The following is a 15410-nucleotide window of genomic DNA, read 5'->3' on the forward strand; positions in this document are numbered from 1 at the left end:
AAAACTTACTATTTTTGGAAATTTTTCACAAAAATTATTTTAATTCACATTTTGAAGCTTTATAACATTCTAAACATCATGGCACTGGCAGAATTTGGAAAACTGCTAAAAATAGTAACTTATTCCATTGTATTCATTTCGTGGTACAAGGGTGCTCTTGTGATCGGGTCAAAGACCTTACACATGATCATAAAATTCATGCTTCTGCACACGAACATGAAGGACCAAAGCATGAACAATATGAATACATGAAGAAGAAGGAGATGATACACAAACCCGAGTCAAGCATGAAGTGAAAGATGACAATGACACAACTTTTACCCTTTCTATGATTATGATGTACTCTATAATTGAACTAAAAGGCTTGACTAAATGGCCACCTTGTGAACCATAGAGAGATATATCATGTTGAACCTCCTATGATGTATCAATGGACCATCACAAGCCCTAGATGAATCACTAGAGAGTACCATGATAAGGTTTAAGGGGAAGCTTGTTAGGGTAAACCTCCTCATGGATATCATCCCTATGACACATAATATATGAGGCATACATGCATGCATGATATAGATCCATGACCCATGAAGACTACATTAAATGAAGTCCAAAGAATACATTAAAAAAAATCCATGATCTCTATCTTTTTAGTAGCCTAGCTTTGGGCTATAAAAAGTAGCATGTACTTAGCTCATTAAATAATATAATGCATTGCTATCACCTTTGCATACACATGAGTCTACTCCTTGATTAGCTTGTATTAACTCCATTATGCTAATCATCTAATGAATGCCACTAGCATTTACCCTCCTTAACACTAGGTGCGAAGAGCTTCAAAAACTAAGAATGAGGGAGAATTTGGGGACACAAGCTCAATCTTTCCATTCAAGAGATCGAAGTTATAACTATGCAATTAGAGGCGAGGCCACAAGATTCCATGAAAGAGGTTGGGGTTTTTTATGTCTTTTGTGCTTATATGTGAGTAGTGTTCATGGTTGTGTGGGTTTTTTATCTTCTCATCACAAACTCGCTCACTATTACAAGCAGATTCAGAAAGGGGTTGGGGTTTTTTATTTCCCTTCACAAATGCTCTTAGAATTTGAAGCATCCTTAGAAAGAGGGATTATGAAAAACACAAGTACTCTTCACAAACTATTTTGGGATTTTCATCACAAACTCACATAGCTAGGGGTTTTGCATGTTCTTGGCTAGATTGCAACTGGACATATTTTTTTTGGTGAACCTGACGCAAAAAGGCTAGGGTGAGAGTTCTTTTTGTCATCATAAAGAGGTTGAAATATGGCTAAATAACAAGAGCAACATGGGATTTAGCCTAATGCAAACACGAGTGTATAGTTCAAGCATTTGCATGTTACATGCAACAATAGCAAGCTATGGAAAGGCTAAAGTGTCTACCACAAGCATTCAATATGAACAAAATGGATCAATTCAAAGGGAAAGATGTATCTAAGTACTTGCAACATTGTGTAAAAGAAATGGAGATAAATCCAGCGCCTAAAGCTAGCACAGTAGTCATTTTGAGCTTGCTATAGTTCCAAAAATATTAGAGGACATGTAAAGATAAGCAAGGACCATGGGGAATATTGAATTTTGGGAAGCTTTTGCAAAATCTCTAAAGCAAGAGTACTTCAAGGAGGATTCAGAATGTGTTACAAAGAGGATGTTTTTAGAATTGGTTGGTTTCCCTAAAAGAAGGACTTTGTCCAATGGAGTTACTGAGGGACTTTGAGCAACAATATGCTCAATTGCAAGCAATAGGATAGAGCACCTTGGATGTAGAGAAGACGTAGCTATTTTTAGAATTTTCTTGACAACGGGCTCGTGAGTCATTACCAACCAACTGCAATTGATACTCGACGTTGTTTTCCATGGTTCCATGCCAACAATGTGCTACCTTCGGTAGGTGCAAGGTGATCCATTGAGTGGATTTGGTAGCAAGGGTTTAAAAAAATGTGTAGGCCTTTTCTTTTGGACCATAAGGCCCAGCTAGCAACCCAAAAAGAACATGGTGAAGACTCACGTTGGCATTTCAAAACAAAATTTTAACTTTAATAACCAGTTTTGATGACCAGATGCAAAAAGCATTTACAAAAACTAAAATAAGTGTGTCTAAAACAAAAGGTTTATGAGACTCTTTAACGAACGGACCCATTTACAAAGTAAATAGTAGTCTCAACGTTTGAATTAGATGGAATCTAAAGAGATCCCTTGGCTTGGGACTTTATAGCCTTTCTCCTTGTTGTCTAAGGCATGTTTTAACATGCCAAAATAATATACCGACATTTAAAATGTAGGAGCCAATAATGGGAAATTCAAATTAGTGTAATTCGATCTTGCGCTAGGATTAATAGTCTTGACACACCGAAGCTTAATTCAATATCACTCACTATTGCGAGTTCTGCCAAAAGGATTGATAGTCTTTTTTTCGACATACTAAAAGGGCCACAGGGAGAGGTGCTTATCCCTTAGCCATGTTACATGGTCGGACAAGTGCCACGTACCACCAGGCAAGAGCCACATGTTGGCATCACCATGACCACCTAATTGATGCACTACATGTTAGGAATGATGGAGAGAACTCGTAACAACCTTCTAAGAACCTCCTCCTCGAGTGACCGACCCCAAGAGGAGGATGCACTCGAGTGTCCAAGGGAAAGAGCCCTAGCAACGTGGACACTAGGTGATCACAAAATGTCCCTCTAGAATTTGACCCAAGGGGAAATTTGAATCCACAACCCATAGGTTGAGAGGCCAAAGCCTTACTGTTAGACCAACTCTTTGGGGTCGAATTGCTACCTATTAATTAATTTGACGTCCGGATTCTCTCTCGTTAGCCTGAAAAAACTGTAGCCTCGCGTTCGTCCCATGTTCCCATGCCATGCTTCTCGAGTTGCCCATCTCTCGATACCACTCATTTCCTCGATCACGATAGCACCATGCAGACAAACCAGGGCTTTGGCCGCGTCTAGCGCTTGCTTGTTTCCTGCAACCTAAACCGGCACATGAATAGCAAATAGAGCGTTGCACACTCTCCCTCTCTCTCCCTGTCTCTCCGCCTTTGCTCTCACAAAGAGAAACTTCCTCCCTCTCTCCATCTCCTACATCTGCACCTCTTCCCTTTCCCACACCTGCACGGCATGGAAGTTGCACTCAATGCTCCGGGCTTCCTCCCCTCTGCGACAAAGAAATCCCAAAGTGTGCCTCGGCTCTGCAACAACTCAGAATCGCAAAAAGGGCCTCTCCGTCTCCCCCTCGCTACCACAAATGGCATCCCGATTCTGCCTTACGTCTCTCTCTCTCTCTCTCTCTCTCTCTCTCTCTCTCTCTCCATGCATCATCCCTCCTCTTGGATAGATCCATTTCTTTTTGCTTTACAAAAACATCTTGCTAGATTCTTACAAAAAGAAATGGCAAAATGATTTAGAGGGACATACCTGGGGATAGGATTGATAGTCAATATTCTAAAAGAATTGAGAAAAATTACACGCTAACATCAGTAGTGAAATGGACATAGAACAATTGGTTTTAGTAGACAAGAATTTGTGTTAATAATCCAGGTATGTCCTACAATCTTTTTGCCATTTGTTTTAAAGGGAATCAAAGGAGATACTCTTTGGGTCGAGAGAAGAAAAGGTGAACACCTTTTACTTTTGCTTATTAAAGAAACTAATGCATCTCATTTTGTAGTATCTTAGCGATCTTTTTTTCCATTTGTTTTAAGGGGTATCTGGGTGATGCCTTTGGGCTCCCAGTGAAAAGTTCAAGGAACTGCGAGATGGTGGGGTGTAATGAAAATAAATCTCGCAATTGGGGATATTTTGGGAATTCAAAAAAATTTGAAGGGTGTTTTAGAAATTTATGAACAAATATTGGAGATGCTGTAGGTACGAATAGGTCTCTGATGCTCTCGTGCCTTCGAGGAGAAAAGAGGGTTAGATGCAGTGTTCGGGAAAAATGTGTCTCAGCTTAGTATCGTGCCGCTTTCAATTTCAAAAATGCCGGTTGAGGGCAAGGGGAAAGGGAGAAACTCTGCCCCAAAATAGAGAAAAATAGTGTAAAAACCCAAAAAAATGACCTAATTTTCTAAAATTTCCTCTTGACAAAATCAAGAAAAGGAATTTTGTATGTTTGGAATAACGATTTTTCCCGAACACTGGTTAGATGGGAACAGAGGGGGGGAAGACTCAAGAGAGTGTGTGAATGACGCACGTCAAGGTGTGGGCACAAAGCACAAGGATTTTTTGGAGTTTTTCTTGGATGCCGTTGCGTGCGAGGCACGAGCGCACAGCTGTACAGACGGAGCCATAGGGAAGCGGAGATTTTGCTCATAGGGAGGTGTAGAGGTTGCACAATGGACGGGAGCTGACGACAGCATCCATCGGTTCTTGTGACGCCCCAGCTTCTGGGCGCGTCGGGGAGGGGCCCGGCGGGGATTCTTACCCGCACGCAGCCGAGGGAACTTCTGTCTTCAAGGGGCCCGTCGGGGATTCTTACCCGCACGCGGCCGAGGGGACTTCTACCTTCAAGGGCCCGGCGGGGATTTATACCCGCGCGCAGCCAAGGGACCAAGGTGTTGCTTCAAGGGGTCCTGGCACGGACGGCACCGGCTCAGGAGGGCCCGGCTCGGACGGGGCCGGCTCGGGTCAAGTTGCCTTCTCGGGGGCCCGGCTCGGACGGGACCGGCTCGGGCGTGGTTGCGTTCCATGGGTCGACGGCCGTTTGTGTTTCGCGGGTCTTCGCGGGTCTCGCGTCTCGGGTCCCTAGCCCCACGTAGCCTCAGGCTCCGCCGCACCGCCGACGGGTCATAGCGTGCCCCGGGGAACCTTGCGTGGAGTCCCCACGGTGCGCGAGTGCGTGGAGTGAGGCTAACGTGCCTAGGTGGGGGGTCCCCTCCCGTGGCCGGTCTTCAGGAGGCTCATACCCCTTATATACACCCCCGTTTGAAGAGAGTTCGACGACCGCGTCGAACGTGGGAAAAGAGTGCTCGGCTATGCATGAGGCCGTGGGGACAAAGGGGTGCATATAAGTGCAAGTGATCAAAAACTGTTCCCAAAATGCAAGTAAGTAGGCATGCTTTGTTTTTGTCATTTTTGAAAAAAGAGTGTGTGAGTATTTTTGGGATTTTGGCAGAAGGCTGAAAAGATATGCTTTGAACACCCAAGTAGAATTCCCCGTACTTGAGCGTTCCCCGAATAGGTAACCCGATGTGCGCGGAGCCACCTGCTGCGTTGGTCCGCGCGGAGGCTTCTTGAAAGCCGAATTTGAAAGAGCGTTCCGTCGCAATGCAGCACTTGCGAGTTGGTCCCTGTTTGGACGTCGTTTGGATCTTTAGCTCAGCATGGGCCACAAAACGTGGCCGGGGCGCGACGAACACCGTTGGCTTGGTTCGTTGCGTTTTTGGTCTTTCTCTGTTTTTGTCATAAAGAGCCCTGTCTAGCTCGTATCTGCCTTTTCTTCATGTGGAGAGCCCTGTCTGGCTCACATCTTTGCTTTTTGTCATGTGGAGGTGCCCGGCTCGGATCGGGGCCGGCGCGGGTCACGGGTGACGGCCCGTTGTTTGGACGCGTCACGAAGAGCCCTGTCTGGCTCGCATCGTTCCTTTTCCTCATGGAGGTGCCCGGCTCGGATCGGGGCCGGCGCGGGTCACAAGTGACGGCCCGGTGTTCAGGGAACGCGTCACGGTGCGGAGGGCGTGTGGTTGCTTTCTGGAGCTCTCTTCACCAGGATTTTGACGACCCGGGCCATTGCGGTTGGAGTCGTCGTGAGTATCGTGCGCATCGGGCACGTTAGTCTTCGGCTCGTCTTCCAGGAGCTCGTTCTGGAGCTCTGATACCAAGTGTGACGCCCCAGCTTCTGGGCGCGTCGGGGAGGGGCCCGGCGGGGATTCTTACCCGCACGCAGCCGAGGGAACTTCTGTCTTCAAGGGGCCCGTCGGGGATTCTTACCCGCACGCGGCCGAGGGGACTTCTACCTTCAAGGGCCCGGCGGGGATTTATACCCGCGCGCAGCCAAGGGACCAAGGTGTTGCTTCAAGGGGTCCTGGCACGGACGGCACCGGCTCAGGAGGGCCCGGCTCGGACGGGGCCGGCTCGGGTCAAGTTGCCTTCTCGGGGGCCCGGCTCGGACGGGACCGGCTCGGGCGTGGTTGCGTTCCATGGGTCGACGGCCGTTTGTGTTTCGTGGGTCTTCGCGGGTCTCGCGTCTCGGGTCCCTAGCCCCACGTAGCCTCAGGCTCCGCCGCACCGCCGACGGGTCATAGCGTGCCCCGGGGAACCTTGCGTGGAGTCCCCACGGTGCGCGAGTGCGTGGAGTGAGGCTAACGTGCCTAGGTGGGGGGTCCCCTCCCGTGGCCGGTCTTCGGGAGGCTCATACCCCTTATAGTTCTCTTTGGAGCTCGCGCGCGAGCTAACGAGGGGCTGACAAGGGCATCCATCTGTTCTCTCTGCAGTTGATAGGCTGAAAGTCAACACACGGAGGGCGTGAGGCGGAGACTGGATGCAGGAAGCAAACGCGGCAAGGGCCACCCACACAGAGGCGACGAGGGGGGCGAGGCGATGGCGAGAGCTTAGGAATCAAGATTGATTGCTTTAGGATTGTGAGACTCCAAAGGGCTACTTACTGGAAGAGGAAAAGCGCATGGCATGCAAAGAGGCGTTTCTCTGCACAACTCGAGGCCATTGGTCTATCGCACTCCATTAATTAATTAGAGTGGGAGATTCCCTCTCTCACTTTTTAGAATGCAAAGTTTCGAATTTCTTCTTTAGTTCCCACGTGCCATCTATGCGATGATGGCAACCTTGCCTAGCTTGACTTCCTCTCCCAACTCACCTCGTCTCTCCATCTCTCTCTCTCTCTCTCTCTCTCTCTCACAGACACACACACACACACACACATTAACCACCTTCACTCTACGCAATCCGAAATCTCTTCTCTATTACGCATGCACACATTCCTTGGATCTCATCTCATCGCAATTGTGTGCTGAAAGGTGGCATTAACCTGCAACGCACTACAATCAGAGCAACCGCTGGAGAGAGAGAGAGAGAGAGAGAGAGAGAGAGAGAGAGAGAGACCCTATCCTGCGCTCCGCTTCTATCCTCCAATTGTCTCGCACTTCGCTCCTGTCCATATGACACCCCAAGGCCTTCATTGAAGTCGAGCTTGGGAAAGACAGAGACGTCGACTGGGCCTGAACCCCAAAAATCCTTTAAAAAAATTGGATCTCTCTCTCCGCCATGCGCCAGCTGCAACCACTCACTCATTGGGCGGTGCGAAAAAATCTCTGCACTCCCTTTCTTTTCCATCTCGACTCCAAAGGCATCACCGAAGATTCTTCTTAAAACAAATACAAAAAGATTCTAGGGCATGTTTGCATCATAATTGCAATAGTTCTTAATACAATTATTGGATACACTAATTGCAAATTGGTTTTGTCAAGGACTTTACGTTTGCAGTCAAATCAAATGAATTGACATAATTTGTGGTTTTTGAAACGTTTCCGCATTGTTAGCTGGATTTTACAAGATTTTGTTAGCTCTCGATCCATTCAAAAGAACAAAAAATGACTTTGAAAAGCAAAAGTCTTTTGAATTATAAGAGTGTGATCACACATTTGACGTGAACATAGAAAAGTGGATTGACAAGAAAATAATTCTTCCCAAAGAGGATAACCAAGCTTAAACTAATATCTCAATGCGCACGTGTGTTGATCAAGCTTGAACTCATATCTCAGTGCGCACGTGACATATCACCTTGATTATTAGCTCCAAAGAGTCTAGTAGGTCTGTACACATGTCTCAACAACGGGAATCAACCAAGCTATCATGCACTCTCATATGTAGTTGTTATAGGCAGGAGAAATATAGATCCCACTTTAGAAAGGAAAGATAAAGTGACAAAGTTCACTTTACTTCCTTTTGAGGCCGAACAAGGACTTGCTCTTATCGTAGAAGACAACACACATCAATCATCATTTGGTCATGAATAACTTGGATGTATCCCATAACACTAAGTCAAAAAAATTGGTGAGTAAAGAGATCCACAATCTACAAGTGTGGTACATGCACAAATCACAAGGTTGGGTCCACCATTGAAAATGAGGATGGGATAAACCTAGCACAAATCCAGACATCCGTGGGATGCCAAACTTTGAGACAACCCAACAAGTAGCCCATATTGGGAGAAGGTGAAACACGTAGTAGAAGAGCAATATCTTCCCCCTGCACAACAAGCTATAAAGATGAGCAAGTCTTTGGCTATACATTAATTAGGACTATCTCTAGAGAAATACTATTCAAAGTATGTATTTTTATGGTGCTATGCACACAAGATGATAATGGTGCAATAGATTGTTCGCTTTTTCCAAGGCCAAATACACCATTGAGTACATGCCTTCAAACAATGAGGCCAAAATCAATTTAGAATGTCCTTCGTAGGGCCAAACCTCTTGCAACAGATGGGATTCCCCCACAAGAAACTATAACGATTTCAACAACATTAGGGGTATGATTAAGGGAACTTTTTATCAAGGAAATCAATGACATGGTCTAACGGGCATAACAACCTTAAAGCAGAGTTTTCATGATGTCAAATGCTATGGATGAAATCAAATGGGACATTATTGAAATATTTATCCAAAGTAACAAAATCATGGAATGGTTGTAGGAGCCATCCCTAAATAAACCAAGAGTACAACCAAAGAGGTAGTAGAAATGGAGGACAGGATAGAGGAAGAGGAGCAAGAGCTTACAAAACCATGGGAGAACCAACCTTAATGAATGAAGAAGATGAAAGAGCTATGCTCTCTGTTTAATGGACTCTAGAGCTCATCAACACTATGCCATTATCCAGACCACTACAAACCGATAAAGTGAAAATTTGAGCTACTCATAGATTATCATAGTACATATTTTTTTCTCCCTCTCAAAATGCTTAAGAAAGCTAAGGTTAAATTAGTACCCAATCAAAAATTAGTAGTAGAACTAACAAGTGGAAAAGAGATTCTCTCTCAATATGCAGCTAAGAAGGTAGAATGTGAACTCTGAGGAACCCCTACCTTATCCTAAAATGTGATCTCCAAGGGGTCTCCGAGGAGCCCGATAATATACATTGTTAGCAGAGGAACGAGACGGGCGCCCTCCTAGTCGACCCCTTCATCATGTGCCACAAATTTTTGATCCCAAGAGAATTCCTAAGTATAAAGCTTATTTTTGTAAGTATAAAAGGACACAATTATCATTATCAAGTTTGTGAAGTTTTGGAGCGTACGACTGAGAGCGGCTACTCTCTTGTACATTGTAATCCATTTTTCTTGAGCTCTGATAATTCAAATTCAATTTGGACACTTGTATTTTGTTCCTTGTCTACTGCTCTTTAATTTAAGTGTGATCGTTGTCAATTTTGATGTGGTTCACAACTACGCATTAGAAAGCTAAATCGACTGTTTTGAGTTCTTTTATGGTTTTTTTTGGCATTTCAACCATAGGAGAGTGTTTCTAGACCATAAGGTGACCATTCTAAAATATTGTATTACAATTTTTGAGACCTTGATCATGATGGATCGTGATTTTGGTACCTTTTGGATTGAGACCAGACTTGGTAGGATAGTGCCCCTAGGTGTCTTAGACCTCCTAAATTTTTGTTGTATTTGGAATTTGTTTGAGTGACAAAATGGTGTGACGATCGAGAGCGATGACATAGGACATAAGCAGCTTGCCAGATTCAAGAATGATAGATTTGCTAGTGCTAGAGATGGCTTCATTTCATAGATTCACTTCTTGAGGTTGACACCCTCAAAGATTCTATATATCCTATTCAAGTCGCTTCCCTGAGTATTGACATTATGTTAGTAACCATCAAATTGGGCTGAAAAGTTCAAAAAAAAAACTAATAAAACCATATTTTGATAGGAAAGACCATAAACTCTAAAATTATGGCAATTTGATGGTTAAAACTCAAAACCTGATCTAAACCCAAAAATAAGTGCAAAAAGGGGATAACCATATTTTGGTAGAAAAGATCATAAACTCTGAAATTCTAGAAATTTGATAGTCAAAACTTAAAACCTAATCTAAACCCAAAAATAAGTGCCAAAAGGGGATAACCAAGCCATAGACAATCAATCTAAAAAGTTTTATGCAATTTGGTGCAGGAACATGGATCGTGTTCCTTGTCCCCTTGTGACTGTTTGAGCAAAAACTAATATCATTGGATCCAGTGTGGTTCTTGGTCACTGAATATACATTTTTGGTGAGAAATTGACACAAAAAACTCACTTAAATCAAGAAATTGAGCAAAAAACACAAAACATTCGAAATTGATCAAAATTTGAGGCTTTTCAACTTTTGAAATCCAAGTTCAAAAATAAGTGAAGATCTGACATCTACAGCTGACCAAATTTCATGTTCAAATTTGGTCAAACATGGATCGTGATCCATGTCCCTCTTGATCATCTGGAGCTGAGATTTGAGTAGTGAGTAGCTAAGAACAATTCGGACAACTTTTGCAAAGTACACCATAATTTTCAAAAAACCAGTTGTTGCTAGTCAAAAATCGCAGGGAAACACAAAAATTTACTTTGATCAACAAAAAGTTTTTCACATCCAAAAATAAGTGGTGTAGTAAACTACTCATATTGCAGGTAATCATCAAGCCAAATTTGGGGTCCAGATATGATAGAACATGGATCGTGATCCATGTCCCTCTTTTTGATTTTATGGACAGAGACCATATAGACTAGTAGTAGAGACCAAAAGGTCCATTCAAATAGATTTGTAATTCATAGACTCATGGTTAAGGTGAAATAATGGTGATTGTTAATAATTTCTATTCTTTTTTTTTCAAAACTCACAATTGTGAGTGTGTTAGATTGAATAAACCAAAAAGAATTACATTCCCAGTCATACTTGTAATGGAAATGTCCTATGAACTTTGAGAGTAGCGGAATTAGGAAATTAGGTGAAGCACTTTTGAGAGATTACTTTGTGAGCATAGCGGGTGAACTTAATTGATGGTAGCAACATAAACATGGTACTTAGTTAACTTGGCATGAACAATAATTTTGCAAGAGATAGAGAGAGTTTAAAGAACATGACAATAGTTGAGGACCGGATTCATATGGAGCCGGTCCCCCTTCCAATAGGAATTTGTATTATAGTTTCTCCCATCAAGAGAGACTTGGTACAATACAATCTTTGAATTCCTTGTGACCTACGTGATGCAATGAAGATGGAAAGCTTCATGCATCACAAGCATAACATAAACTTGTAGGCAATTGTATTATAGTTTCTCCCATCAAGAGAGACTTGGTACAATACACTCTTTGTGTTCCTTGTGACCTACGTGATGCAATGAAGATGGAAAGATTCATGCATCACAAGCATAACATAAACTTATAGAAAGCATTAACTATCCCAAGCCTGAGTCCCAAGGCCTCAAACACCTTCGAAGGTGGAGAGAGCTAGCGGGGAATGAGGATAGGGAAGAGGAAGAAGAAACATTCCATAGGAGAAAGAAGTAGTTCCTCACTTATCATTACTCTTTTTGCTAGCATACATAATAGCATATTAATGGAGATGGAGAAGATGACAAGCTTAAGCATTGAAGCATGGCTCTTGGTTGAATTTGCATTCCATAGCCAAGAGTGTTGGTGTAGGCTTTCACTCTCACAAGCTTGGAGAAGGAGGTGGTGTTCCTCAACTTTCACCAAGTGAGAATGGCCTTCCAAATGAGTGTGTGCTTGGAGTATATCCCCCTAGCACCCCCCTTCCTTGCTTTGGGCTAAATTTCTACATGCTACAATCTCATTGGACCCCTCTCCCCTTAGCCAATCACATGCAGCATGCAGTCAAGCACATGGGTAGTCTTTTGACAAGTGTCCTCCTTACCCCTTAGAGAGAGAGATTGAAAATATCTAGATATTTGTTAGATGGAAGTAGAAGCTCATTGGACCTCTCTTTAGCCCAACCAATAGTATTCAAGCACACCATGTGGTTAAGCTTAGTGAGAGTCTGATATGTGCCCCATGTGCTCTTTTAGAATTCCCCTAACTTTGAGAATTTTATGCATAGGAAGTTTCTCAAGCAACTTCCTCATTAAGTGTGTAGGTTCTCTTTTTGACTCGAGCATCTTACCCCCCATGCGTAGGAAGCTTCTCAAGCAACTTCCCCATTAAATGTGACAAGTACCTCAAGTACCTTAGTCATTAAGCATGACAAGCACCTTAGGTGGAGTTCCCACCTCAAGCACATCCCTAGCTTGTTTAAGTTTAGGTCAGGTTCCCACCTCAAGCACAACCCTAGCTTGCTTAAGTTTAGGCTGGGTTCCCACCTCAAGCACAGCCCTAGCTTTTTGGTTAATTATAGAGAGTAGTGAAGTGAGTCTAACATAGCGAAGTTGTCGATGGATAGCTCCTTTCGGACTTCTTATGGCTCAATAATGGTAAAGCCGTAGGCAAGTCTAAAAAGACTCCATTATTAAGACCAAAGCTCCCGAGGTGTGCACCATATCCCACATAGTGGGCTCAACAAAACCGATAATACATCCCAGTCCCACTTACCCTAATATAATTAACAAAATCAACCATTAATAGGTTACTTAAGGACCTCTCTTCTTAAGCAAGAAAAGAGAAACCTAATGCTCTGATACCAATGTAATGGAAATGGCCTATGAACTTTGAGAGTAGCGGAATTAGGAAATTAGGTGAAGCACTTTTGAGAGATTACTTTGTGAGCATAGCGGGTGAACCTAATTGATGGTAGCAACATAAACATGCTACTTAGTTAACTTGGCATGAACAATACTTTTGCAAGAGAGAGAGAGTTTAGAGAACATGACAATAGTTGATGATCGGATTCATATGGAGCCGGTCCCCCTTCCAATAGGCATTTGTATTATAGTTTCTCCCATCAAGAGAGACTTGGTACAATACAATCTTTGTGTTCCTTGTGACCTACGTGACGTGTCATAAAATCTAATATCTAACCAACCCAAATGATTTTCTCATATTAAATTGATCACTTAATGTGGAAGAATAAATGGGAACAAGTGTTAAGATATAGATATGTGCTTATAGATCTATCTCAACACGGGGCCAATAGTAAAGGGGCCCAAATGGGAGATGGTCTATCAAGAGCAAGGCTAACCAATGGAGCATAAGACCTTAGGGTTAGCTTCATTGAAGACCTCCAATAATGTGTGTAAAAGTTCTTTGACTTTAGGTAAGCTAGGGCTGAGCTTGAGGTGGGAACCCGGCCCAAGCTCAAGGTGCTTGTCGTGCTTGAGGTGCTTCTCCTGCTTGAGGTGCTTGATTAAGATGCTTGAGGTGCTTGACTAGCTCCATGCTTGAGGTGCTTGACTTGGTGCATGATTAAGGTGCTTGAGGTGCCTTGAGAAGCTTGCCTGAGATGCTTGTGGGAACACCCCCTACTTCAAGTGCTTAGTCATGCTTGATGACTAAGGGGCTTGCTCATCCAAAGTAAAAAAGATCCCTACAAGGAGGGGGGCGAGCCTACAAGGGGGGCGGATGAGAGAGAACACACACACACAGACACACACACACACACACACACACACAAAGGAAGCCCCAGCTTGAAGAGGTAGGAAGGACACTTGTCAAGTTCCTCCCCATGTTGCCCTCATGGTGTGCCTGAAGCCTATTGGTTGGCCACCCAAGGGGTCCAATGATAATTTAGGATATTTAATTAATTGATTTTGCATTTATCAAGTCCTCTCTCTCTCAAAGGGGAAAGGGGGACACTTGTCCCAAGGCTACCCATGTTGCTTATAATGGCTCTTGCTTGTGATTGGCTAGGCCTGGAGGGGTCCAATGAGCTTCAAGCATGAGCTACAAGGGGGGGTCGACCCAAGCAAGCTAGCGGGGTGCTTAGGGGGTATACTCACCAACACACACTCACAAACACTCTCATTGTGTACTATGCAAAGTGCAAGAACTCCCTCTCCTTCTCCAAGCAAGTAGAGGTTGAGAGCCTACACCAACACTCTTGGCTATGGAGTGCAAATCCATCCAAGAGCCATGCTTCAATGCTTGAGCTTGCCATATTTTTCTTCTTCATTACTATGCTATTATGTATGCTAGCACAAGAGTTATGATAAGTGAGGAACTAGCTCTTTCTCGTATGAAATGTTTCTTCTTCCTCTTCCCTACCTCATTCCCTGCTAGCTCTCTCCACCTTCGAAGGTGTTTGAGGTCTTGGGACTGAGGCTTGGTATAGTTAAATCTTTCTTCAAGTTTAGGTTATGCTATGATGGTGATGCATGAAGCTTTCCATCTTCATTGCTTCACCTAGGTCACAAGGAACACAAAGAATGTATTGTAACAAGTCTCTCTTTATGCGAGAAATCATAATACAAATGCCTATTGGAGGGGGGACCGGCTCCACATAAATCCGGTCCTCAACTGTTGTCATGTTCTCTAAATTCTCTCTCTTGCAAAAGTATTGTCCATGCCAAGTTAACTAATTCCTATAATTATGTTGCTATCTTCAATTATGTCTACCTGCTATGCTCACAAAATCATTTCTTGAAAGTACTCTCATTAAATTCCGCTACTCTCAAATTGAATAGGCAAATTCCATTACATTGGTATCAGAGCATTTGGTTTCTCTTTTCTTGCTTAAGAAGAGAGGTCCTTAAGTAGCTTATAAATGGTTGATGTTGTTAATTATAATAGAGTAAGTGGAACTGGGATCTAATATTGGTTTTATTAAGCCCACTATGTGGGGGATGGTGCACACCTCGTGAGCTTTGGATTTAATAATGGAGTCTTTTTAGACTTGCCTACGGATTTACCATTATTGAGCCATAAGAAGTTTGAAAGGAGCTAGCCCTTGGCAACTCTGCTATGTTAGACCTACTCCTCTACTCTCTATAATTAACCACTTTGAGCCGTGGGTGTAGATACTTAAGAGCCGATTTTCAAAGGCTAAGAGGAGTGGCAACTAAGGTTTTGTATTGCCGAAGCATACACTAAGTATAAACATAAATTTTGTTAACATGGCTGACAATAATCAAGAGAGTAGAATGAACATTGATAGCTTTGATTTTGCACATGAAGGTGCTAATGATGATGCTCCCATGTTTGTGAATCATCTCGTCGCTAGGTTGCAGCAAGCTATGGGCAACCCTGCTTTGCAAGCCGAAGTTACTCAACAACTTTGTGCTTATGGAATTTCCCTTCCTCTCCCAGAGGAGAGAGAGCTTAGGAGGCCTCTTGAAGAGACCCCCAAAAGAAGACTCTCTCCCATTCGAGAGGAGGAATCCAAAGAGAAAGAAAGCAATGAAATTCTAAGTTCTTCTGAAGAGGTGGCTCAAGGAAGACGGAAGTCTAGACGATCGCCTACTCCTCCCAAGAGGAAAAGAGCAACCTATAGTCC

Source organism: Adiantum capillus-veneris, chromosome 30 (assembly GCF_014529385.1).
Source record: "Adiantum capillus-veneris isolate H3 chromosome 30, ASM1452938v2, whole genome shotgun sequence".
Taxonomy (NCBI): Eukaryota; Viridiplantae; Streptophyta; class Polypodiopsida; order Polypodiales; family Pteridaceae; genus Adiantum; species Adiantum capillus-veneris.